We start from the raw sequence: 25,730 nt of genomic DNA, 5'->3' as shown, positions 1-25,730 counted from the left end.
AAAGTGGATTAAATGAGTAGGATATATTTAAGACTTTTTGATAAGGCTTACTACTGATCTCAATATATCAGAAACTCAATAGCCCTTATGTAACCTTTCAATACATAGAGTGACCTGGATAAAAATAACCTCAAGCAGGTAAGTGTGAATAACCGACGACCCATAACTTGTGGTATGGCCTGTTTATAGTAACACATTTGTTTTTTTTTTGAAGGGTTACTCCAAGCACCATGATGTGTGTGCAGGATCTTGCTTTAAAATATTGCACGTAAGCAACTTAACCTCTTTGCTACTGGAGGGCAGCAACGTAGGGCCGTCATTAGTATGCCAGGCTGGCTAATGTTGGTTTTGTGCATATCCCTAAGCACTGAATTGCATGCATTCGCTGAGAGTGGTTAGTTGGTGCTATCAGCCAATAGATGGCGTTCGGGATCGACTACCAGCTTCTGTAGCACTGCAGAAGCTGGATGGCATCACTGGTGACCAAGGTAAGAGGGCAAACCATTGCAAAACAGCTTGCTCCATTATTGGGAAATGAGGCATTACAGCGGGCTGTAGTGGTTATGATGCTTGGAGTAACCCTTTAATAGGACAGTGGCTAAGAACATTCCCCCTACAGAGCTTGTTAGCAGCATGATGATGTACTGGGTATTTTGTCAGACATGATAGTGCTTCCATAATTGGAAATAAGATACAAATTAATTACCTCCATAGTTTACACCTCACGAAATGACTATCACAACAGAACAGTTTATCCTCCTAACTATTCAAAGGGCCTTCCTTGCACAATAATGGATTGCCTCCTAAAAGTATCCTTAGGGAAACACTGTTTATAATTATTGCCTAGCGCTACATTGCTAATTCCTCCAGTTATGATGTAAAAAGGAAAACACACTTTTGTTAAACAGTTCTATTTTCTCTAGTCCACCAAGGTGTTACGTTGTAAAGTGTTGGGCAGAGGGTCCACAAAAGCCACTTTCCAGGAATGGTTATTTAATATTTTGTACTCTAGAATAATTAGTATTACATCATCTACATGTGCAATCATTATTGCCACTTGCACAAAGGAGTTTTTTGTTTGTTTATTAATTTATAGCAGGATGCATTTAATCAATGCAATTACCAAGGATGCCGTTGGATGAACAGCTCATCTTCAGATAAATCAATTCATAGCATTTGTATGCAAAATAACCATTAAATTATAACTGTGCAATGCCTGGCTTCTTAGATGGTATTTAAGAGTGTGTCTGGGGGTAGTTACAATACCTCAAGCTATCAGAATAAGGTGGGTGTCTTCTAAAGAGAATTACTCACAATTGCTACTTAAAGACCTCATATGCTGAAGAAACAAGGACCACTGCAAAGGATATATTTTTTCTACACATCTATTAGTATAAAATGAAATCCTGTTCCAATAATTACATTTCCTTCAAACTAATTCCTTACTGAGCCGGTGAGATAGCTCAGTGGGCTAATGCATGTAGGTCACAGGTTCAAATCCCGGCAGGTATGACTCAGTCCATCATCCTTCCGGGGTAGATATAATGAGTACCATTAAATTGAGTAACAAACCCTGGATGTTGAGCAGGACGTACTTGAAAACCAAAGTAATCTGAATGTAGGTTTCCTGGCTAAATACTTTATTATTATTATTCTTCAGAAGCTATTCTAACTTGTTTGGGGATTATACTGATTGGGAGGGCAGGGGGCTACAAAATCAGCCAATCACTGGTAGAAATAAAAGTCCCCTCAACAAACCCCCTGAGAAACCGGCCACTTTTCTTGAGGACCTAAAATGCAGACAGAAGTTCGTGTCTGCGTTTTGGGTTTTCATTCATATTTACAGAGTGAAAAAAAAAAGAGATTACACTAAACAACAAAATTGTACATCATGGTGTCTAAAAGTTCAGACAGTCTATAAACCCCTTAGATGAGTGAAAATACTCATAAGAGAAGGCATAGAGGGAAAGAAATAAATAAAAATAAAATAAAAAGTGTCTGTAGAAGTTATTTGCCATGTATCTGTAATGTAATCAGTTTCGTTAACATTTGGTTGCTATATTATGTTGACGTTTCCCGCTGGGATACTTATATCCAAGTACTTTGATGTATAAACACTTTAAGATGAGCAATGTTAAATCATTCGAGAAGGCAGCAATATCAGTGATATAAATCAGTCTAGCAGTAATTACATTGTAAGAAAGAAAGGATACTTAGATGGCTTAGAGAAGTTTAATTATTTCCCTCCTGTTTTCCCATGCACTTATTTTAGTTAGAAAGACAATTTTGGCAACAACGTAGTTAAAGAAACTGCTAGAGCTTACCTTAGCTTAACATATGATTTAAACAAATATATTTTTAAAAAATAACTAATAAGGTAATGCACTTTTTATTTTTAACAGAAGGTACATTTTCAAATACATTTTGAAAAAAAATAATATTTTAAAGGTTTAAAAATATTAAATAATTTGAACAGCTTATCCAAAAATATAAAATATAAAAAGCCAATATTGGTTTTAAATAAGATATATTTAAATGTGCCCATGAATCCATGGCCCAAGCAGTACACGGCATTCAATTATTCTAGTCACACTTTAAGTAGGACAGTTAATGGACTTATTTAACCAATTACTGTTAACAGGAGTAGTCCCAGAAGATTGGAAATTAGTGTTGTGACAATTCACAAGAAAGTTATTGGGTAGGAATCGGGCAGTTATAGGCCAGTAAGTCTTACTTCAGTAGTGGGGAAAGTGATGGAAACCATGTTAAAGGATAGGATTGTTGAACATCTAAAAACACATGGATTTCAAGTTTAGAGACAACATGTGTTTACTTCAGGGAGATCATGCCAAACTAAGGTTTTTTTGGTGCAGTAGACATTGCTTACCTAGATTTCAGTAAGGCTTTTTACACGATTGCACATAGAAGACGCATCAATAAACTGATAAGGTGATCGCGCACACATTGGTAAATGCTTTTCTTGTTTTTAGTGTTCAATCCCAAGGTTCTGTAAATATAAAAAAAAAACAACATAGGGCAACATGTATCAACACAGTACATACACTAATAAACTTGGAACACTCCAAATACTCCAAATATACTCTTACCTGTTTCAAAATGGTGATTGTAATGAACTTTCTTAACGAACACTGTTCCTATGTGGAAACACATGAACATTGCCTTCGGATTGGCAAGAACTGAGGGACAACAGGCATAGATGCATAAGCTCACGACCGCCGGATACATGACGGACGCAACCGGAAGTGAAACGTACATGTGAACGGCCGCTATATGGAATAGACATGCGGCCATGTTGGGTAGGTCGTGCACATTCCCATCTAAGATATAACTCACCGGCCATGTTGGGTGAAGCAAAACCGCTCTGGAAACGCTCTGGAAACGCTCCCTATATGGAGAAAGGGATGGGGCTGTGTAAGGAACAACCACCTGTTAATTGCTTTAATCGTTTTTACCTATTATGCACGGTATATAAGAGCATTTGCTCATATGGTGCACTACATGCACCTGAGGAAGACCTATTTTAAAAGGTCGAAATGCCCTGTGCTTTTTTATTTTATGCTGTCAAATAAAAGTATTTACCTTTTATCTATCTGGTTCCTGATTTACTACACAGAGGAATTTCAACCCCTTCTGGGGGACCTGACCATACATCTATATCTACATCTGATTGATGTACCTGCTGTTACAGGTTAAAACCAACATATATGGGCTCCAAATATTTGGAGTGTTCCAATTTTATTATTGTATTTACTGTGTTGATACATATTGCCTTATGTTTTTTTTTTATATATTTACAGAACCTTGGGATTGTACACTAAAAGCAATAAAACCATTTAGCAATGTGTGCACAATCACCTTATCTTCAGAGAAATGCTTCCGACTTGGGGGGCGTGGCTAGCTGAGCTACTGAGCGGCTGCATTTACAGAGCTCCCGCTCCAGTGCTTCTGACAAGGGCGCCACATAGCGCCGAAACGCGCGTCAGCAAGGACGCCATGCCAGATTTGAGATCTTAGTTAGCTTTTGATTCACTATTGGGTTTTGTTTCACGGGTTGTGGGTCGTGTTGGACTGTTTAGTCAGCACTTATGTTGGGATACTGGTATCTAGTAAGGTTCAGCATTTTCGGATCTTTAGATAGGTGATTTAGGGTTTTAGGGTGGTCTATTGCCCTAACAGTACTATACAATGTTTATGAGACAGGAGATTTAGGGACTTCTAACAAGTCTACTTGCCTATAACTACCGAAATTAGGTCCTCCTAAGCTGTAATTCAGTTTGTCACTGTGGCTACTATATATAATTTATTATTATCTTTTTCTCAGGTATAAGATATTTGGCACTTCTAAATTGAGAGTTAATTCCACTATTAACATCCTATCTACCTGGAGTTGCCTCCTTTACCTGATTCTAGCATATGGTCTAAAGTCAACAAACTAAACAGAGTTTTCTCACTATCTTTAGATCAATTGCTACGGTGGCCACAGATATACGTACCTCAGGTATAAGATATTTGACATTTCAGTTTTTGAGAGTTAATTTGTTCATTAACATATCTATCGATCTGGGGTTGTCTTCTTTACCTGATTCTACTATACAGACTATCGCTTACAAGCAAACAGCTTAGATTATAGGCTTAAGATTACCTCTATATTAAGAGGAATGTGCATCGTTACTCATATATGATTTCAGGGTTGCTCCTACCATTAGTAGCACCTGCTTATATCAGATGTACACTCTTCATAGGTAGACATTGCTTACTGTCCCTATTATCTCCTATACCTATCGTGATAACTAACTGACACCAGGCATTGACCCTAAGTTTCCCCATATATATTTGCAATATTTAGACTCCATCTACGACCTAGACCCTTAGAGGGTAGCACTGTCTGTCCCTGTTTTCTGTTGGTTTTACGTATTTCTTTAATAAAGTTTTTTTATTTTCTTCTCAACACGGTATAAATCATGACAATTGAGCTATATACCTCTCTATATGGGCACACCTCTAGTTAATGTGTGTTGGAAGTTGAATTCATTCTTCTGTCCAGCTACCTTTGACATCTGGGGATTCTTTTTTGATTCATTACTCTGGGTTATGCCCATTCTGTTGCCCATTTAGTCCTATTTTGACTTTAGGGCTGGACTCCATCTAACCCTTTAGCCATTTTTTTTCTATATCCCGCTCCAGAGACAGAAAATGTGACCATTTGAACCACAAAAAGGCTTAAACCTCGACATTTACAGCACTTGGGATACCCCCAAAGAGAGATGGGGAGAAAGCACCTTATCTTCAGTTATATTCTTTGTATGTAAGTGTTATTTAGTGACTAAACACTTGGGTGATTGTTTGCTGCACTGGGTTTTCGTTCCAATATTTTATTAGATTTTAGCGCCACCTTTTCTCTCTTTTTCTGTATCAATAAACTGCTATCTTTAAGTTTGGATTCCAATATTGTTGAATGAGTAAGGCAGTGGCTGAGTGAGAGGAAACAGAGAGTTTTAGTCAATGGAGTATATTCGAAGCTTGGGCTTGTCACCAGTGGGGTACCTCAGGGATCTGTACTTGGACCCATTCTCTTTAATATTTTTATTAGTGATATTGCAGAAGGTCTTGATGGTAAGGTATGTCTTTTGCTGATGATACTAAGATATGTAGATACGGTTTTGTGAAGCACAGGTCATGTCAAACTAACTTGATTGCGTTCTACGAAGAAGTAAGTAGAAGTATAGATCAGGGTGTTGCAGTGGATGTGATCTATTTGGATTTTGCCAAGGCATTTGATACAGTTCCACACAAAAGATTAGTGTTCAAACTCAAGGAAATCGGTCTCAATGAAAATGCTTGTTCTTGGGTAGAACATTGGCTTAAAAACAGAATACAAAGAGTTGTTGTTAATGGTAAATTTTCAAGCTGGACAGAGGTGGCAAGTGGTGTCCCTCAGGGGTCTGTTCTGGGACCCCTTCTATTTAACATTTTTATAAATGATCTTGAAGACAGCATTGAAAGTCATGTTTCAGTGTTTGCAGATGACACAAAACTTTGTAAAATAATACAATGTGAGCAAGATATTACTTTGCTGCAGAAGGATTTAGATCGACTGGAGGACTGGGCACTCAAATGGCAGATGAAATTTAATGTTGAAAAATGCAAAGTTATGCACTTCGGCGTAAAGAATACACAAGCAACGTATACCCTTAATGGAAGTGAATTAGGGATAACAACACACGAAAAGGACTTGGGAATTGTTATAGACAACAAACTATGCAACAATGTGCAATGTCAATCAGCAGTGGCCAAGGCCAGTAAGGTATTGTCATGCATGAAAAAGGGCATTCATTCTCGGGACGAGAATATCATTTTGCCTCTCTATAAATCACTGGTAAGACCACATATTGAATATGCTGTGCAATTTTGGGCACCTGTTCTAAAGAAGGATATCATGGCACTAGAAAAAGTGCAGAGGCGGGCTACAAAATTAATAAAAGGAATGGAACATATCAGCTATGAAGAAAGGTTAACAAATTTAAACCTATTTAGTTTAGAAAAACATCGCCTGAGAGGGGATATGATAACATTATACAAATATATTCGGGGCCAATACAAACCATTGTGTGGAAATCTATTCACAAACCGGACTTTACATAGGACACAGGCCATGCGTTTAGACTGGAAGAAAGAAGATTTCGTCTAAGGCAAAGGAAAGGTTTTTTTACTGTAAGAACAATTAGGATGTGGAATTCTCTGCCTGAAGAAGTGGTTTTATCAGAGTCCATACAGATGTTCAAACAGCTCCTAGATGCATACTTGCAAAGACAGAATATTCAAGGATATAATCTTTCAATGTAGGGTAATAACTGCTTGATTCAAGGATAAATCTGACTGCAATTCTGGGGTCAAGAAGGAATTTTTTTGTCCTAGCTTGTTGCAAAATTGTGCTTCAAACTGGGGTTTTTTTTTTTTTTTTTGCCTTTTGGATCAACAGCAAAAAACAAATATGAGGAAGGCTGAACTTGATGAACGCAAGTCTCTTTTCAGCTATCTAACTATGTAACTATATATGTAACAGGGTTGATGTTTCAGGAGGGATAAGCCAAATGGCTAATGATTTAGGTAAAGTAGAAAAATGGTCAGAGTTGTGGCAACTGACATTTAATGTGGATAAGTGCAAGATAATGCATCTTGGACGAAAAAACCCAAGGGCAGAGTATATAATGTTTAATATAGTCCTAACCTCAGCATATGAGGGAAGGGATTTAGGAGTAATTATTTCAGATTATTTAAAAGCAGGCAGACAATGTAATAGAGCAGCAGGAAATGCTAGCAGAATGATTGGTTGTATAGGGAGAGGTATTAGCAGTAGAAAGAGGGAAGTGCTCATGCCATTGTACAGAACACTGGTGAGACCTCACTTGGAGTATTGTACGCAGTACTGGAGACCATATCTTCAGAAGGATATTGATACCTTAGAGAGAGAGTTCAAAGAAGGGCTACTAAACTGGTTCATAGATTGTAGGATAAAACTTACCAGGAAAGGTTAAAGTATCTTAACATGTATAGCATGGAGGAAAGACGAGACAGGGGGGATATGATAGAAACATTTAAATACATAAAGGGAATCAACACAGTAAAGGAGGAGACTATATTTAAATGAAGAAAAACTACCCCAACAAAAGGACATAATTTTTAAGTTGAAGTGGTAGAGGTTAACACAGTGATGGAGTTTAATCATGTGTGGGATAGGCATAAGGCTAACCTAGATATCAGATAAGGCCATGGACTAATGTGAGTATTTAGAAATTTGGGCAGACAAGATGGGCCGAATGGTTCTTATCTGCCGTCACATTCTATGTGAACTACAAATCGACCAGGGATTCAGCTTGTATCACTAGAACATAAGCATACAACACAACATAGTGTAATACAGTTAGATTAAAATATTCATTTTATCTTTCAAGGTTGCACTCACAAATTGATGGATTTTTTCAAGCCCTCAGGTTGCCTCCCCTGTAGTTTGGGGGGTTCCTTCTTTTGTCTGGTTGCCACGCCAACTCCAAATTTAGGAAGTCCACACACTCCCAATGGTTGGTAAAAAAAGGAAATTTATTGGCTTTAAAAGTATAAAAATCAAATCATAAAATGATACTACTGGTCCTACGCGTTTCGTCTCCCTTGGGAAACTTCCTCAGGGACCAAGTATCAAATTTCAGTTAAATCACATTCTATGTGTCTACAGTCCTGAATTGAGAAGTACTATCTCAAAACAATTTAACAGATAATAAACTATCAAGTTAGTAGAATGTCCACAGAAACGTTTGAGCATCAACAGTGAAAATGGAAAATGTTACCGTCACCAAAAAGACATGGAGATATTGTCACAAAAATGTATGTTATATTGCATTACCCTAATGTCATATATCCAGCATTACATATAATCCTAGCCCTAAGACAAACCGTAACTCTAAGTGAGTATTACAAGAGTGTACCTACCTTCCTAATTATACTCCCCCATTAATTAGAATATGTGCCTACACTGTAGCTTTAAAACTGTATTGTTTGTCTTAGGGCTATACCATTTATATCGGGAATAATAAAGGGTAAACTATACATGTCCCTGTAGAATATGCATTTGCCAGTGTTATTCTTACTGTGGAATGTGATGAAATATCACACTGAGTGCATTTCAATGCGATTCATAAGTGAAAATATTTATATTATGGAAATATTATTATAATATCACTGGGTGCTTAGATTAAAGTATGCGGTTGTCATCGGTTTGTCTTTATATTAGTTCTGTAACATTCAGTAAGTTTGGCTTGATATAAAAATAATTGTGATAGAATAACATCAAAGTAGTTAAACAGAAACGATATCAAACCAATGAGGCATACAGAAAAAAAGGGGGGGGGGGAAACCTTTGTAAAACGCAAGATGTATTGCACAAGTTTGCTTCTGGCTGAGAGATAATATTTGGGGTTTTGCTGTGTTAGAATATATAATGGTAAGATAAGCAAAACTCAGCCAGTGTCAAACAGAACTGAAGCCAGCTTAGCCGCACCTCACTTCTTAGCGCCAGTGTCCACAGAACTCTTTCCACGCAGGAAAGATTGGACTTAAAGCATGCTGTATTGCCATGCCTTGGAAAGGTAGAGTTCCTTCATGCTGGAGATCATTGAAATACAATACCAAATATAATATATTGGCCTTACAGACCACTGTCCTCTCACAAGTAGGAAAGGGAAGATTCTGATTTATGCTGGAATAACAGTGTAGGGAAGCAAATGCCCAAATGCCCTAGAACCCACTTCACCTGTGGGTTCTAGGAGTTTAGCAATTCAGTAGTGGTGAAGTGGTGTGAGTGAGAATTGTAATATTACATGAATACAGGGTAACGATGACAAGGGGACATGAGGAGATGGGATTGGGGGCCATATATCGCCATAGAGACAGATTTTATAATGTCTACATCTGAAGTCAATAGAGTTAAGTTCACTGTCTGGAATACGGCATAGCTCTCTGGTACAGTCAGATGCAGGGCTGGGATGTGCATTATCCAGTGATAAATGAACCCCTTTATTCAATAATAGATTGTTACTGTTGCACTAACCCATTTCCCTTCAATTACTGGAACACTCTTATCAAGACCATTGTGACTCATCCACAAAACAAGTCCATCTTCTAACAAAGTCTCTCAATATCCAACCCATTTGGGGCTGAACAAAAATGTACAATTATAAGCACTGTTCACTGATGAATGAGAACATACAGAAATATATGACCAGAGACAAGAGATAGACAATATGCGATGGACATTCAGTGTGTAGCAGGCATCATAATGCTGTTTGTTCCTAGCAGCCCAGATACATCATTTATTTAAGAACTAATTAGCAAAACATAGGCTGAAATAAATGGATACAATTTCAGATTCAGTAGATTTGGAGATTTTTTTGTAGCTTTACCATTTAACCTAACTTTTCCTGCAATTCAAGCAAATCTTTAGTACATGGAACCTTATAGCTGACTAACGAATTGGGAATAATCTGATACATTCAATCAGGTCTGGTAGTTTCCATTATTTGAAAATACCAAAGATAAAGAGGTGTTTATGAAGGGGTAGTTACATAGTTAGATAGCTGAAAAGAGACTTGCGTCCATCAAGTTCAGCCTTCCTCACACCTGTTTTTTGCTGTTGATCCAAAAGGCAAAAAAAAAAAACAAAAAAAAAAAAACCCCAGTTTGAAGCACAATTTTGCAACAAGCTAGGACAAAAAATTCCTTCTTGACCCCAGAATGGCAGTCAGATTTATCCTTGAATCAAGCAGTTATTACCCTACATTGAAAGATTATATCCTTGAATATTCTGTCTTTGCAAGTATGCATCTAGTAGCTGTTTGAACATCTGTATGGACTCTGATAAAACCACTTCTTCAGGCAGAGAATTCCACATCCTGATTGTTCTTACAGTAAAAAAACCTTTCCTTTGCCTTAGACGAAATCTTCTTTCTTCCAGTCTAAACGCATGGCCTCGTGTCCTATGTAAAGTCCGGTTTGTGAATAGATTTCCACACAATGGTTTGTATTGGCCCCGAATATATTTGTATAATGTTATCATATCCCCTCTCAGGCGACGTTTTTCTAAACTAAATAGGTTTAAATTTGTTAACCTTTCTTCATAGCTGATATGTTCCATTCCTTTTATTAATTTTGTAGCCCGCCTCTGCACTTTTTCTAGTGCCATGATATCCTTTTTTAGAACAGGTGCCCAAAATTGCACAGCATATTCAAAATGTGGTCTTACCAGTGATTTATAGAGAGGCAAAATGATATTCTCGTCCCGAGAATGAATGCCCTTTTTCATGCATGACAATACCTTACTGGCCTTGGCCACTGCTGATTGACATTGCACATTGTTGCATAGTTTGTTGTCTATAACAATTCCCAAGTCCTTTTCGTGTGTTGTTATCCCTAATTCACTTCCATTAAGGGTATACGTTGCTTGTGTATTCTTTACGCCGAAGTGCATAACTTTGCATTTTTCAACATTAAATTTCATCTGCCATTTGAGTGCCCAGTCCTCCAGTCTATCTAAATCCTTCTGCAGCAAAGTAATATCTTGCTCACATTGTATTATTTTACAAAGTTTTGTGTCATCTGCAAACACTGAAACATGACTTTCAATGGGTAGTATCGTAACACACTTATTCCCCAGTTACATATTTAAAGAACACCAGTCATGTAGGAATTTAAAGGGCCCTGACACTTTTCTGGAATTTGTACCATTGAATAAAACATTAAAAGATACACATAATTTGTGTTAGCCATTTTTAATGAAATGCTCTTTTTATTCATATAAAAAAGTAGCAAATTACATTATAATCCAGTTCAGACAAGGCAAAGCCAGGGCAAGTTGGATTGTGACAATTTCCATATCTTTCATATATATTGAAAAGAAAACGTTACATTACATTAATAGGTTAAAACATGTTATAGGAGATTTCCAATGGTTTAATATTATTATATGGAGTGATTGAAAAAATGATAGAGACGCAATACATATATTATTTAATCTATACATATCCTGATGATTTCATTAGCACGATGTCAAAATTAAACCTGTGTGCATATCTGAAGAATAAGCTTTGCCTTCCACTAAATAAACGTGCGGCCGCTTTAAATCAGTAAAAATTAGAGCAAAGAATTTTACAGTTGCAGACAGCTGAGGATTCTCATTTGACAAATGATTTAATGGAACATGGAAGAAATGTCACACTCAATATGGAATTTACACTTAGACCATTCTACAGCTCACTGAGTTACTGACACTATCCAGGAAAAGAAAGGGAAGGTAGTACATCCCAGGAAATAAAAAGAAGACAGAGATTCTAGTATGACCCAGCACTACAATAAAGCAATCCCATGCAGGTTCTTTCATTCTAATAGCAACGTGAATACATTCAGCTACGCAATCTCGAATGTGGCTTGTTTCTAAACGCCTAATGACTAGTTCGGCATAATATATACTGATGTTATTTTAATGAGCTATTAATTATTTTTAAATCTGGATTCGCTCTGTGAGAAGCCAGTATAGTTGAACCAGAATACATAATGTGCTACCACTAAGCAGGGTTATTTCCAATGAATTTCCAATTTAAATGCCAGAATTGCTGATCTGAAAGAATAGCTGATTTAGACACTTTTTAGAGTATTTTAACCTTAAATTTGAAATTCACTTTGATACTCACTTTAGTTAATAACCACATCGGAATTGGGGAATCCTTAATCTCAGTGCAACATATGTCCCAGGCTGTCTGTGATTAGCAGGAGTTAGAACCCTGAGGTCCTGCTATGACTGGGAGTAGCTCTCGTGAAAGGGTTACTCCAGTCATTATAATCACTTAATGGCGATTGCTATGGTTATGATGCCAGGAGCACCCTGGCCCAGTTTACTTTAATGGGGAAAACCGTTTGCCCCCTTATCTGGGCCCCCCACATCCCTGGGCTCAAAGATTCCCTGTTGGTCTGGTGCAGAGCCACAGAAGCTGGAAGCTGTAGTCCGGTGATGTGCTTCTATTTCTGGGCTGGCCGAAGACACCCTAATGACCATGCTGGAGGTAGCCCTGCAGTGACCCTTACATTTTCCCTCTTTTATTAATAATATAATGTGAAAGATGCAAGAGAAAGAGGAATATTCTGTCTTTTTCTCTCCAGCCCTCGCCTAAACATATGTTATGGAACATCCTCTGATTTACCCAGGACTTCTATCACAGTAATAATAACAAACTCTCTGCTTCTCCAGAAAATTAAAAACAATGTATTGAGCATAAGCCAATATAAATGTTGTGAATCTCCGCATGCACAACAAAAAGAGCTCCTCTCTCCAATCTTTAGAGACGTTAGGATGGTGGTAATTTGATTACTTATTTATCTTATGTTTATACCTTTACTTTCTGCATTTTTCACATTTTTTTTTTACTATCATTACGTTCAATTTCTACTGTGTTGAGAATTCTTAGCTTGTTGGTTGTGAATACAAACTTGGAGAACAAACTGTAAACCACAAAAGCACAGTAGGAATTGGGGTTTGGCACTTACATGAGACATGTTTTGATGCTTACATGACAGTCACCCTCATGAGTGATCTTTCAGACGTTTCTGTGACTTGATCTAACTTGTAGGTGATGTTTCTATTAAGCTAGGATTAGTTAGAAAAAAAAAAAAAAAGAACAGTTTTCACAGAATGTACCTGTCAGAGCGCCAAACAAAGGCTGTTTTATGTTTTACATGTGTTGGGTTTGCAGAACTGACTGACAGATCTTTATTCTTCTAACACTCACCGAAGGTTAAGTCACTAAACCCTGCCTTTGGTCGCTGACTTTTGATCATTCTCAATAGAAAACACAATTGAGTCTTGTATTTAAACTGAGAAACATGAGGACATGGGGCAAATATTTTGGGTTATCAATTTGCCATGGGCGCCCATGAACCTGATGCCAGATCAATAGTTGTCCTTCCTTGCACCATTTTTGGTAGGCACTAACCACTGCATACAGGGAACACCCCACAAGACTTGCCATTTTAGAGATCCAGTCATCTTGCAATCACTGTTTGGCCCTTGTCAAAGTCACTCGGAATTTTTTTTTCTTGCCCATTTTTCGTGCTTCCAACACATGAAATTCACAAACAGACTGTTTACTTGCTGCCTAATATGTCCCACTACCCCTTGGCAGGTGCCATTGTAACCATATAATCTATTATGCTATAATGCTATTTACTTCACCTGTCAGTGGTTTTAATGCGGTGGCTTTTCAATGTATATAGCGTTAGAAGTCAAATGTATGGTTGTATGGATAGGGTTAGGGTAAAGGTTAAGCCATATATTTTATAATTAAAGTTAGAGTTCAAAGCTGCTAGTTAAATCAGAGTATTCCATTCAATACCAAAACATCTCCAGTATATAATATACCATGTGTTAACACTTAATAATAATGATCTCTAATAAAATGTATGGTATCCTTTTTTATATTGGTTTCCTTGGTTTACATTTTCTTTGTATTTTATTTATTTATAAACACACAGAACACAGTTTTGAAACAGTAGAAAGCAATATGTTTATATGACATACAGTATGGAATGGGTTTCTTTGTAGATATATATATATATATGTTCCAGTCGTGTTTATGTTGGCTGGTAGTTCATATAGGCGACCTTTTTGGACCTGCTTTAATCTGTTAGAGCATCTTGGCAGATGTTCAAGGCATTTTTCAATGTGTAAACACTATTAATATCTAAGAAAATATTGAAGATACACCAAGATCCCACATTATCACATGAAACTGCTACCATTAACATCAAACGTTTTTTATTGAAGAAAGCTTTAACAAATATATCATACACTGAGCATTGGTGTAAATGCAAAAAAAAAGGACAGTAGACTCGTAAGAATCCTAAGCAGGTCAGCCTTCTTTTCCCTTAATTCTTAAATTCTCTAATCCTTATTCAAAACAATATTATAAGTTCAAAAGGCCAGTCTTCCACCATGATGTGCATATCTTGGAACTTGTTCTATTTGTCACATCTTCAACATCTGGAAGATAGCACAAATTCCTAAAAAGTTGACTTAACATTCGTTTTTTCTCCACATCCATTAACATGGTTTCCAAGTATTTAATCCCTTAAGGACACATGACACGTGTGACATGTCATGATCCCCTTTTATTTCAGAAGTTTGGTCCTTAAGGGGTTAAAACACAACATCTGAAGCTGGGGGGCGCGGCAGGGTGTTCAACCCATAAAGAATCTGGTCTGGACTCCAAACGTACATAGAAAAAAAGGAAATTGGGGACACACTAGGAGCATGCAGTTCTCAGCAATGGTGCTTCCATAGAAATAAAAAATATACAAAATACAGATTTAGGAACAGCACACATAAAAATACAGTTTTACATTTACAAAGTTACTTAAAATCACCTATCTCAGCAAACAAATATGGGGATTCAGTTCGACGAGATGTCCATATCGTGTTAAGCCCATCACTACGCAATAATACCCCAATATCAGTAGGTTCCACACTAATTTTAATGTAAGAGACAAATTAAATAGTTTGCTAATAATTATTTAAAGAAACACAAACCTGTATTCCTAAACTATAGTGTCCCTGTATCTATAGTGTCACCCACTTTTTCCAATAGGATTAACAAAATATAGGTTTTACTCACCTTTTTCCATGGGTAAGATTCCCTTGACCCTGCTCATCTCTCCATCTGCTGCAAATTCATCAAGGAGGCATGGCTTCCTCCAGTGATGGTTCAATCGCTGCTCACACATCCAATGCTTTCCTATGAGCTTCCATGTCAATTGACCAAGTTTTACGCAGTCAGTGTAGTAGAAACTTCTCAAATTTCAGTGTAGCAGGATACCTGGTAACACGACCGGTTCCCTCCTCTAGTTCCCTTCCCTCAGCTGATCAGGAACTCTTACATGGTTAGGGGATTTAGCACACATTGCTAGATAGTCCCAGGTCCCTACTAGGATCCCTGCAAATAGCAGGGTGATCGAATGTACAGAGCCCGATAATTGTCTAAAGTTTGGGGCTCGCGGCTCAGTACACCCACAAAATTAGTTCCATGAAGTTGCTTGGTTTCGTCTGGCAAATTCAAACTTTATGCCTAAACCAATCAACAAACAATCAGCTGAAAGGCACAAAACCTAATTGCGCCAATCAGCTCGCAGTGAGGAGAGAAGTTTCCGCCCAATCAGGTGAAAGGGCGCGGAATTCAATTACACCAATCGGCACTCGGGTTGGAGAGGGATATTGCTGGCTAATCAGGAGAATGGGTGCAAAACCCTGTTTGACAGCGACAGTGACCAATCAGCACCCAGTGTTCATGCAAACCAATCAGGAAAATGGTGCAAACCCAGTTTGAATGGTCGCTCCCTCTCCCATTGGTCCACAAAAACTTCCATGCAGCCAGTGGGACTCTGTGGCCGTGAGGCCGACTCACAGCTCTAGGGAGATTCCCTGCTGGCACAAGTCCCTCTCTTGGGGACCAAGATATCACAAGTGAGCAGGTATACAGAAGTGAGTATGATGTTACTGTCCATGTGATTGATATTCTCAGCTAGGTTAAAGTCTCTCCACCGTGAAATTCTGGAGAGTTGCTGGAGAGACGCCAAGTGTCCAGGATGGTGCCTTCAATCACCCTGTGTCTGCTCCAAGTGCCGTTAGCACTTCAACGTGTTTCGCCCCGTTATCCCGGGCTTTCTCAAGATCAATACAAGTGAATTTCACGGTGGAGAAACTTTAACCTAGCCGAGAATATCAATCAGACGGACGGTAACATCATACTCACTTCTGTATACCTGCTCACTCGTGATATCTTGGAAACAAGTATCACCATTTGTCTATGTAAGGGTTCCTTTGGGGGGCTAGGGGTATTTTAATTTTGCAAATAAACAGTGTTACGCTATGAGGATTTTTTTTTATCCTTTTAAAGGTACCATCTTGCTGCTACAAACCACTGTACCTTAATATCAGTGAAGTATATTGCAACGACAAATGAAAAGGCTTAAACCCCACCTACTCACCTTCAGCCGTCCCGTTCGTGATTTTAGTGATTCGCATGTCGCATGTCCTGGGCCTGCTGTTTCCACGCTGTTTCGTTTGTCCTCGGTCCTTCTGGGCTCCGCTTGCTCTTTTGTTGTCCCTGGCACTCCGAGTTTGAGCTGTCCGTCCTGACGTCTTTTTCTGCTTCGTGAGTTACTTACCCTGCCGTCGCACAGTCCCACGGCGTCTTCACGGTTTGGGTATCTCCCCTCCCCCCTCTAATCCTTTTTGCATGTTTTCATTTTGATCTTTCTTCGGGTCGTTTGCCCATTCGGGAGTTTTTTATAATTTGTTCCTCTTGCTGGTTCGGTCGCTTACCCATGTTTTTGCGTTTCGCCTGTTTACAGGTGCGAGCTTCCCACGAACTGCAGCTGGCAATTGCAGCACATGTGCGATAGGCACTCAGACGCCAGCTATACACGGACATGGTCTGGCGAGATGCAAATAGCGCTAGTTCACGGCCCCCCCAGCTAATACCGTGGCTCGGTAGCCACAGACCTCTACAAGGTACTCAGAAGTCTTCATATGTGTGCATTGCAGTATATTACATTTGGTTTTGTGAGTAATATTTTTAATAGGTTTAGTTTGGCCAATTTTTCATCCCTGTGATGTTTTGGTTTCATATGTATTTTTCCATGCAATTCTGGGGACAGAAATGGCGTCCACATGCATGCCATTAATAAAAAATAAAAAAATAAAAATACATTTAACCAATATGTGGTTAGAGGTTCTGCAGCAGCAGGGATTAATAAACAGGGAATACCTGTTCTGGGAAGCCCCTTTCACATATAGTGGTAAATCACACCCCTATTCTCCAATTATCTATATATATGTATCTATCCATTTAGTAACATATATGGCTATGCCTATGGTAGTGAGCAAGTCCTATAATTATTGATCAGTTTTTTAACAAACATAGTGAGTGTCATTTATTCATCCCTCCAGTAGTGCAAGATAATCCATGGTGCTGGGAGATCGTAGTTTTTTAGTCAGGAGGTCCTCGGGTGGGGAAACACAACGGCATGCACTTATGTTCCCTCTCCATAGTGCTATATGCTTCCTATAACAGTTTACTTTTTGCATCCTAGCACATGATTGGAGTTCCTGACATACCTTGCTTTCCGTACTGACACATGGGGGTTCATTTCACTGAATTGGTGTACTATAGTGGGTTGCAATCCGGATCTCAAAACTTTTAGGCTAGTATATCCGTTTATGACATGGGGTGATTTACAACTTTGCTTTAATTTCCACGATCTCGGAATTTCACTACTCGCGATTTCCTGCTTGATAAATTGTTATGGTCTATGGGGGATATTCACTACACAACCACAACCGCATTTGCCACATTCATATTTACTTACAGCAAACCCACGGTACATCCTAAGTTAGCTGTGGCTGGCTGTCAAGGTCATAGGTGTCCACTAGTTGTAATTCCCTCTGGATTATTCGCCTTAGATTAGTGGTCCCGCGTGGCCAACACCCATCCTCATACTCGGGTACTACGCCCTCGGGCCAAATCATAGTTAGTCGCCTCGCATTGTGGCATAGAGAGGGCCTCACTTGTCACTCCCATTCTATCTTATGTTTAACTGTCACCGAGAGGCCAACACCCTGCCACAACGTTCAGTGGCCACGTTATCCCCTCGCGCCAACTCATAGATAGAGCCTCTCACGCCGCTTGGCATCTAGCAGGGCCTCACCTGTCACCAAACCTAGTCTTAATTGTTTTGCCTTTTTGGCTTTAGCTAGTGTGCCAGCACACTCACGCACACACACACACACGCAAACACATACACACACACACGCTCACACACACACATTGGGTCGCTTATGATCTGTTTCTTTGTCTCTTCACGCTGTAGAGTTTCGGCTACTCCTACCTTCTTTTCATTTCCTGGTCTCTTCCACTGCAGTTCTCGCAAGTCCACCTTTTCCCTACCCAGCAGCCTTTCGGACAGCCGAACTCTCAATGTCTGTCCGCCTCCATGGGTTACGCTGTTGCTGGAGGGGGCCCCGATTTCGCTCTTCTCCACTACTGTTGTCTCGGTTTCGGATGGCAACTTGGGTACTTGACGTCTGCCGCTCTGGCTGGTTCCGAGCCAGACTTCCTGCTTCTTTTTTCATACAATCTCTCCTGTGCCTCCTCTACGCTTTCCACATGGCTCTGCCTGCGGCCTCTCCCGTAGCTGCTGCTGTTCCCTGCGTTTCGTGGACTGCCTGCCCTGTTAGCTCGTAGTCGTCATCTTTCACGTCTGGCTCTTTCTACTAGCACTCGCGGTACATGTGTTAGGGCCTTCTTCTCCTTTAAGGCCTTTTCTGTTACGGTCTCTTATGATTTGTTGTCTGCGACTGGTTTTTCGCTTCTTTTGCCACCTCTAACTTACGTCACCTCTACCTATCAGGATTACAACCTCACATGCTGTACAGGTTTACCATTCAGTTACCACGCAGTTTTCATGTCCGCATACCAGATTGGTACCTTATCAGATTTCCCATCTGCATACAACTATTTCAATCACTATCAGACCTATGAACCAGGCACCAACCTTTGAATGTAGGGTAAATACTGATTGATCCAAGGATAAGTCTGACTGCCATTCTGGGGTCAAGAAGGAATTTTTTCCCTAGCTTGTTGCAAATTGGCAGTGCTTCAAATGGGGTTTGCCTTCTTTTGGATCAACCGCAAGATTTACTCTCCCTAATCAAGCCTCACAATTCACAGATATCATCACATGGGCCAGTCCTCACACTACAACATACTTACTATTCTTTGGTTAATTGATCCTGAGGCTAGAGTTATCCGTCCTACTTTTCTGGTCACCCATCTAGGATAGGGTGGTATCCATGGCTTCAATATAGTTCATTTGGTCCATATATTTAATCTCCAGGCAATGGAAGTTCTCAGCATCCCCCCTATATGTACCACGTACCTATAGACTTTCGACAGGCATTTACCATATAGCTAGGCAATTAAGGTTTTCTAAACAGTTGTTGATTGTTCTATGATTCCTGGCATGTATAAATTTTTTGCCCTCTTTTATTACAGGTCTGCCGCGGCGTCGGTTCCGGCATACCTCAACCGACTTATTTCCCCCTCTACTATGCTACTCTTGGTACGCTTCCTATACGGCCTTATTTGCCCCTCACACAACTATTATATTTTCTTAGACGATTTTATACATTATCATTCTGCACCATGAGCAAAAATAAGGTGTACCAGTTACCAACAGACAATTCTATTGCAAGGAATGGTTATGAAAATTCTTTCTTCATAAGAATACTTGTGGAGCACCCTTTTTTATTTTAAGGGTTTCTCCTATATAGCGCTAACACAATTTTTTTACATTTTGTATATGTGAGATCAGGAAATTCTCAATGTGTTTTAGCTGCTTGCATTACTTAATCTATTTATCAATTTAATACCAATTTTTTGGTTATTTACTTTTATTTTGCGCTCTCTCATTTATATAAAAAGTTTCATATAATACAGTGCCAGAGGAAATCCATTAATTAATAATAGCCAGGATTCCATAGGAAATGCCATGATTATTTGTTGTGGTAACATGTGAATGCTACATACCGCTAGGGAACACTCATCACGTACTGCCCAACATCATGCAGAACTTAACATTGCAGATAGCCAATTGTTCCATGGTGGAAGTTCTATGTTAAATATGAATCAAAAATATATCAAGTGCATAAGATTAAACCTTTCATAATTCACGAGAGGGAGAGAGGGAGAGAGAGAGAGAGAGAGAGAGAGAGAGAGAGAGAGAGGGAGAGAGAGAGAGGGAGAGAGAGGGAGAGAGAGGGAAAGAGAGAGAGAGAGGGAGAGAGGGAGAGAGAGAGACAGCAAAGAGGGAGGAAAGAAAAATAGTGGATAAAGGGACGTTGCCAAAAAGCTATTTACAGGTCACTGCTAGTAAACCCATGACAATCGTAGTCGTAATCGTGCCAAAGGTCAGTGGGTGAAAGGGATTTCTGTTATACAGAGCAGAATAAAATATAAATTCAGAAGCAGCAAAACGTCAGTTCTTTCACAATTCAGAGTGTACACTAGCGATAAGATAAACTGTATTAAACACTTGGCTCATTCATACAATGTCACCAGCAGCTGGGAACTTTCACCCACATTACGCTGCAGTCCATTACTCTTTACAAAGTACACTATTAGAAGCAGCACAGCTTCCATCTCCCTGCTGCACATTCCCTGAAGCCTATTCACCAGCAGGTTCTATTTCCGTGGAGCGGCAGAACCAGGTAAACAAACTGTCCGTCTGATCATAAATGCCCAGATTTAATGTTTTACATTCAGATTCCGTGCGTTTTGTTTATAACAATGAACTGTTGTGAATCAGAAGCAAACTGTAACATTTAGGCCACAGTAATCAAGCTAAAAAGAATTGCTGAATAGTTTTCCTGGCACTTTTATACATTTTAATAAATATACACACAAACATGTTTTCAGTTCACTCCAAGTCATTTTAGAACACTATATAAGCATGAATTCCTAAAGCTATTGTGTCCCCCCTACCTACATAGGTGTCACCCTGTAAGGTAAGATTTGCTCACCTTATATCCCGCGGCACGCTGGTCTCCGTGCAGAAGCTCAGCCTCCTTGGGTGAGATTATCAGGATTGATGATCTCAGCCAATCCAATGTTTCCCCATAGCAAATCCATCTGATTGAGCAGCTGAGTTCTACTTATGATGTAAAGAACTCTAGATGCTGTTGGAAAGATTGCCACTAGAGTCAATTTAAGCTTGCAACGTAAAGCTCAGTTCCTGCAATACAATGTTTTACATTGCAGGTTAAAGAGGGGCATGGTACCCTGTCTCTTTGAGATATAGTTGTCGGGGTTCCTATAGAGTCCCTTTAAGTTAATAATTTTTTTTTTTTTTTTTTAAACTCTCTAATACTAAACGATGTGCAATATATTGGGTTGTCTTTGGTGCTTATTTCATGGCTTATTTGATTTCCTGTAGTGGTATATGAGATTACCTTTAAACAGGTGCATGGAAGGACAACAGGTGTAGCAAAAACAACCACTTCCTGCTCACCAATATCCTGCTTGTTTAATCTTTTAAGAGGCAGGAATGCTTCACAGTAAATACAAGTTATGGAACGTTTTACCCTCATGCTCCAGGAAGTCTGAATTTTATTATTGGCAAGGGCTACCATTAGGGTTTTTTTTGTTTTGCCTTTTTGTTGTTTGTTTGTTTTTTTTGTGCAATTTCTGTTCACTGGCTGCGGTTTGAATACCTTTTGGATTTTAATTGGCTGCAAACACGTATTCAAGCTGAGCACAGCTTTAATTTCAAATGAGTCGTTAACATATTTTCTTAATTGATCTAACAGCATCTCTCATTTCCTGATCTCTCTAAGGTGCAATATATCTTGAAGCAAGCTACAGCATCCTTTCTTCTAAACTGTGACAGAAACTCAGTTGTTTGTGTATTCCCCCTGTCAATCCATTGGCCTCCCGAACGGCGACCACCCTAATAACCCATTTAGAACACTCATTAGAACATTCTCACCTCGACTTGATGCCAAAACTACAAGGTAAGCCTTGGCGCCTGAGTGGCCGCCAGTTCGTATAGACGAACGCCATCCAGGAGGAGCATTCGTGAACTGCTTTCCACACCATTCATTTCCTGAACAGGGACCTCTCCAGTGCCCCTTGGAATGTTCACACCAATCAATTAGAACATTAACTGGCCTGCTTGCCAGCCCCGCTGCCCTGTGACTATTGCCATTTAAAAAAAGTCTGTTTGGGCTTATTGAATTTTAAAACACTTTGTCTGCCCCTTTAAATCCATCTGAAAATGTGCCTATTCCCATCCTCCTTTTCCCTGTCCTATTGTTCAGCAGCAGGGCGTTGTCCCAAGGACCCTGTCAGACCAGTTGAAACTGGCTGATTTATCCCTCCTCAATCTCTCATCAGGCCTTGCTATTGTTTAACCCCATGGCGATCCAACTGTATTCGTGAGATCTGAGTGCTACATAGTGAGTGCTCAGATGCAAGCTATCTGGGGATATGTTGGATATATAGGTTAAACATTGTATTATATGAGTTATGTATTTGTATGTGATTTTTGTACCAGTTTTTGGACTTAGAGATATTTCCTGTACCTGGAGATAATTGGCTTACCACAGCCACTTAAGCCAATTATCTCCAGGATAGAGGAGAAGATAGACTGGCCACACAGCCTAAATCTGTGGAACTGTTTTGGGCATGAAAGCCATGCTTGCGGTCGGTCAAATGTGACTTCCATAAAACTTTTGAACCCCTGCTCTGGTCTGGGTGATTTTTTGGATATGTTATTCACTCAGATCAGGGCTATCCAGAGATGTAGGGGGATATGTTTGTGTTTTGGGGTGTTTCTGAACTTCGGGTAAAAGAACATCAACCCCGGAACCAGCTTATCCTGAACCGTTTGTCATCATGCCCGACCGATTTGATGGTAGCCGCACGTCCTTTCAGTCCTTCAATATGGATTGTGAGGTGTTTTCTTTAAAGCCTCGAACATATGCCACAGAATTCATCAGGGTACGAGCAGCTATCAACCTGTTGTCGGGCTGCCTCAAAGTATGGGTTCACCAAATGTTGCAGATGAAGAGTCCTGTCCTTGTCAGCTGGGAATCTTTCAGTACTGCTATAGACTCACAATGCAAGACCACTGTGCCCAAGCCAGTTCCACGTACCAAAAAGTCTCAGATTCTTCTTAACCATGAAACCGAGTACCACCACTACACCCCAATGATGCCTCCTTATGATCCAGTTCCTGGGAAAACTCCAGAGGTGTCCAATGTTCCACTTGACCCTGAGGAACCTATGCAATTAGGACTTGCCCATTGCCAAGTGACACCTGAGGAAAGAGAAGAAAGGATAAGCCTATGTTACTACTGTGGAGAAAAAGGGCATTTCATCACACTTTGTCCTATTCGTCCTCCTAGACCTCCAGCTCTCCGACTGAGTACTACTTTCCTTCAACCTGTGTACACTGCATACCAGCCTAAAATTGGCTTCCACGAGAAAACCTCCATCCCCTGCTCCAGAGCCGCCTGCATCTACTCCCTGTGATACCATCACTACTTCCTGCCCGCCCGAAAAAGATGTACCTGTGGAATGTGCCTTTGCTTCTAATGGCACTATAGTCCGTACAGAAGATCTTGAAATGTTCGAAAAAGCATTGTTAGCCACGAACACTGCTCCTGCCGAAGTAATGGAAGTGTTTACCACCTGTACCCAGATCCTGAAAGACATGGAATGTTCTCCAGCCATACCAGAAGCTGGTACTAAGGAGTCCCAAGCTGTAAAGGGATTCCACACTGGGGACTTTGACTATGGGGACTCACTTGATTCAGATAGTGAACCTGAAGAGAACCTATTCACGCCCGGAGGGCGTTCTTAAAAGGGGGGGTACTGACACGATTCTCACAGCCACATACAGATAGCCAGACGTGGTCGTCCCTGGAGTGCCCAAAAGGGGATTTGAGCCAAGGAACTTCACAGTCCTGGTCCTGCTTCCTACCTCTGAGCCACAGCAGCTTTATATATTGACAAGTCGTTCCGGTCCTGTTCATCCTGGCATGTCTACTACTCTGGGGGCTGTACCTTGACTATGGCTGTGCTTCACCTGACCCTGATCCGACATCAGCAGGGTATTTAAACTCAGCCTCGCCCTGTGATCAGGGTCAAGTCTATGATCCTGTTGTGTGTTTCGTACCAGTGTTCCTGTCGTTTGATCTGCTTCTTATTATTGACCCTGGCTTCTGACTACATTTACTCTGACCTCCAGTCCTTGCCCATCCTGCGACTTGGTACTTCATCCTGCAGGTGAATTCTTACCTGACCACCTTGGCCTGTGGCTATCTGCAAGGGTGAGCAACATATCTGCGCTACAGACTCCCAACTCAGGTAAGACCCTGACATAGGGAAAACTGTATAGAAGAAATGCCTTTGTGCTCATTAATCCAGTTCTACTTGACCCTCAACTCGCAGCCTCATCTCGTGTTTAGGGGAAACAGCTATAATCACTACAGGGATTGCTATGCTCTTCATACTCCATTAGCTTCACTGCTAGCTCTTGTAAGAGTTCTCTCTTCAGCTATACAGCTATACTCTTTTGGAGGAGAGACACAGCTATACTCTCTTGGAGGAGAGGTCCTTCCCACACGCTCCTGGATCCAGAGGTTGGAGTCACAGGGTGGGAAGGAGACGGCGAGATCCCAGCCAAGCTACGGCGGTTTGTGGAGTCTGCAGTGCTTGTGGTGTCTGGTGCGGTGCTGATGGTCCTTGAGAAGCGCTAGGAGCATCCTTCAGCGGAGGTATCCATTACAAGGCTCATGGGAAGAAAATCCCCTGTCACTGAAAGCGGGAAACCTTGTACTTGGGTGGCGGAAACAGGGAACAAAAGGAATCCTAGGAAGAAGACCCCTTGTCACCAGAAGTAGGAAAACCTGTACTTGGATGTTGGGAACAGGGGACAAAGGGTCTGGAACTCCTGTGTCACGCTAAGACCCCTAGGAGGGGGAGGTCCTGGGGAGGAGACACTGTGACTGTATGCATGGTGTTTTGCATAAAAGCTATGTGTGGCCAATAAAGTGTTGTTGTACCTCCAGAACTCGGTCTCGTTCAGTTACTGGGGGAAAGAAATGTGTCTATGTACGTTTTAAGTGGTTCCTGACTGGTTGAAGGAAGGGAACTAGCGGAGGTACCTGGTCGGGTTACCCGTGGTCCGCTACATAAACCATTAGGCAATTATCCAATAAGTCTAGTTTAGTATTGTCTTCCACTCTGAAGGTTGTCATTGAAGTAGTCCACGACATGGCTAATGAAATGGCCATGATTGCCAGTGCTGAAATGCTGCCCATACTAATATGCTGATGATTTTAATCCAGGCAATTTACCCTGCACATGCAGAGTGACGTCTAAAGGCTTTTTCATTTACAGAACACCGTAGAAATTAACATATGTGTGAGGTTTTCTATGCTATTATACATGAGCTTTTCAGCAAGTTGATTAGAAAAGTCCAGAGAAAGATCCCAAGACGTAAGTCCCAATTCATGACAGATGCAGAAATACTGAGGCTAGGTGCCTTGTATA

The 25,730-nt window shown here is 40.2% G+C and overlaps 1 protein-coding gene across 1 annotated transcript in view; it reads left to right on the top strand.

Annotated features, from left to right (window-relative positions):
* Positions 1-20,792: 20,792 nt before the first annotated feature.
* Positions 20,793-25,730, top strand: part of BBOX1 (gamma-butyrobetaine hydroxylase 1) — a 113,315-nt gene continuing 108,377 nt past the window's right edge. Inside the window, exon 1 of the mRNA XM_063438483.1 lies at positions 20,793-20,881. The gene's annotated coding sequence lies outside the window, so the exon portion shown is untranslated. The remainder of the gene's footprint in view (positions 20,882-25,730) is intronic.

Source organism: Pelobates fuscus, chromosome 12 (genome assembly GCF_036172605.1).
Source record: "Pelobates fuscus isolate aPelFus1 chromosome 12, aPelFus1.pri, whole genome shotgun sequence".
NCBI classification, from domain to species: Eukaryota; Metazoa; Chordata; class Amphibia; order Anura; family Pelobatidae; genus Pelobates; species Pelobates fuscus.
This window is presented reverse-complemented; position numbering and strand designations above follow the sequence as displayed.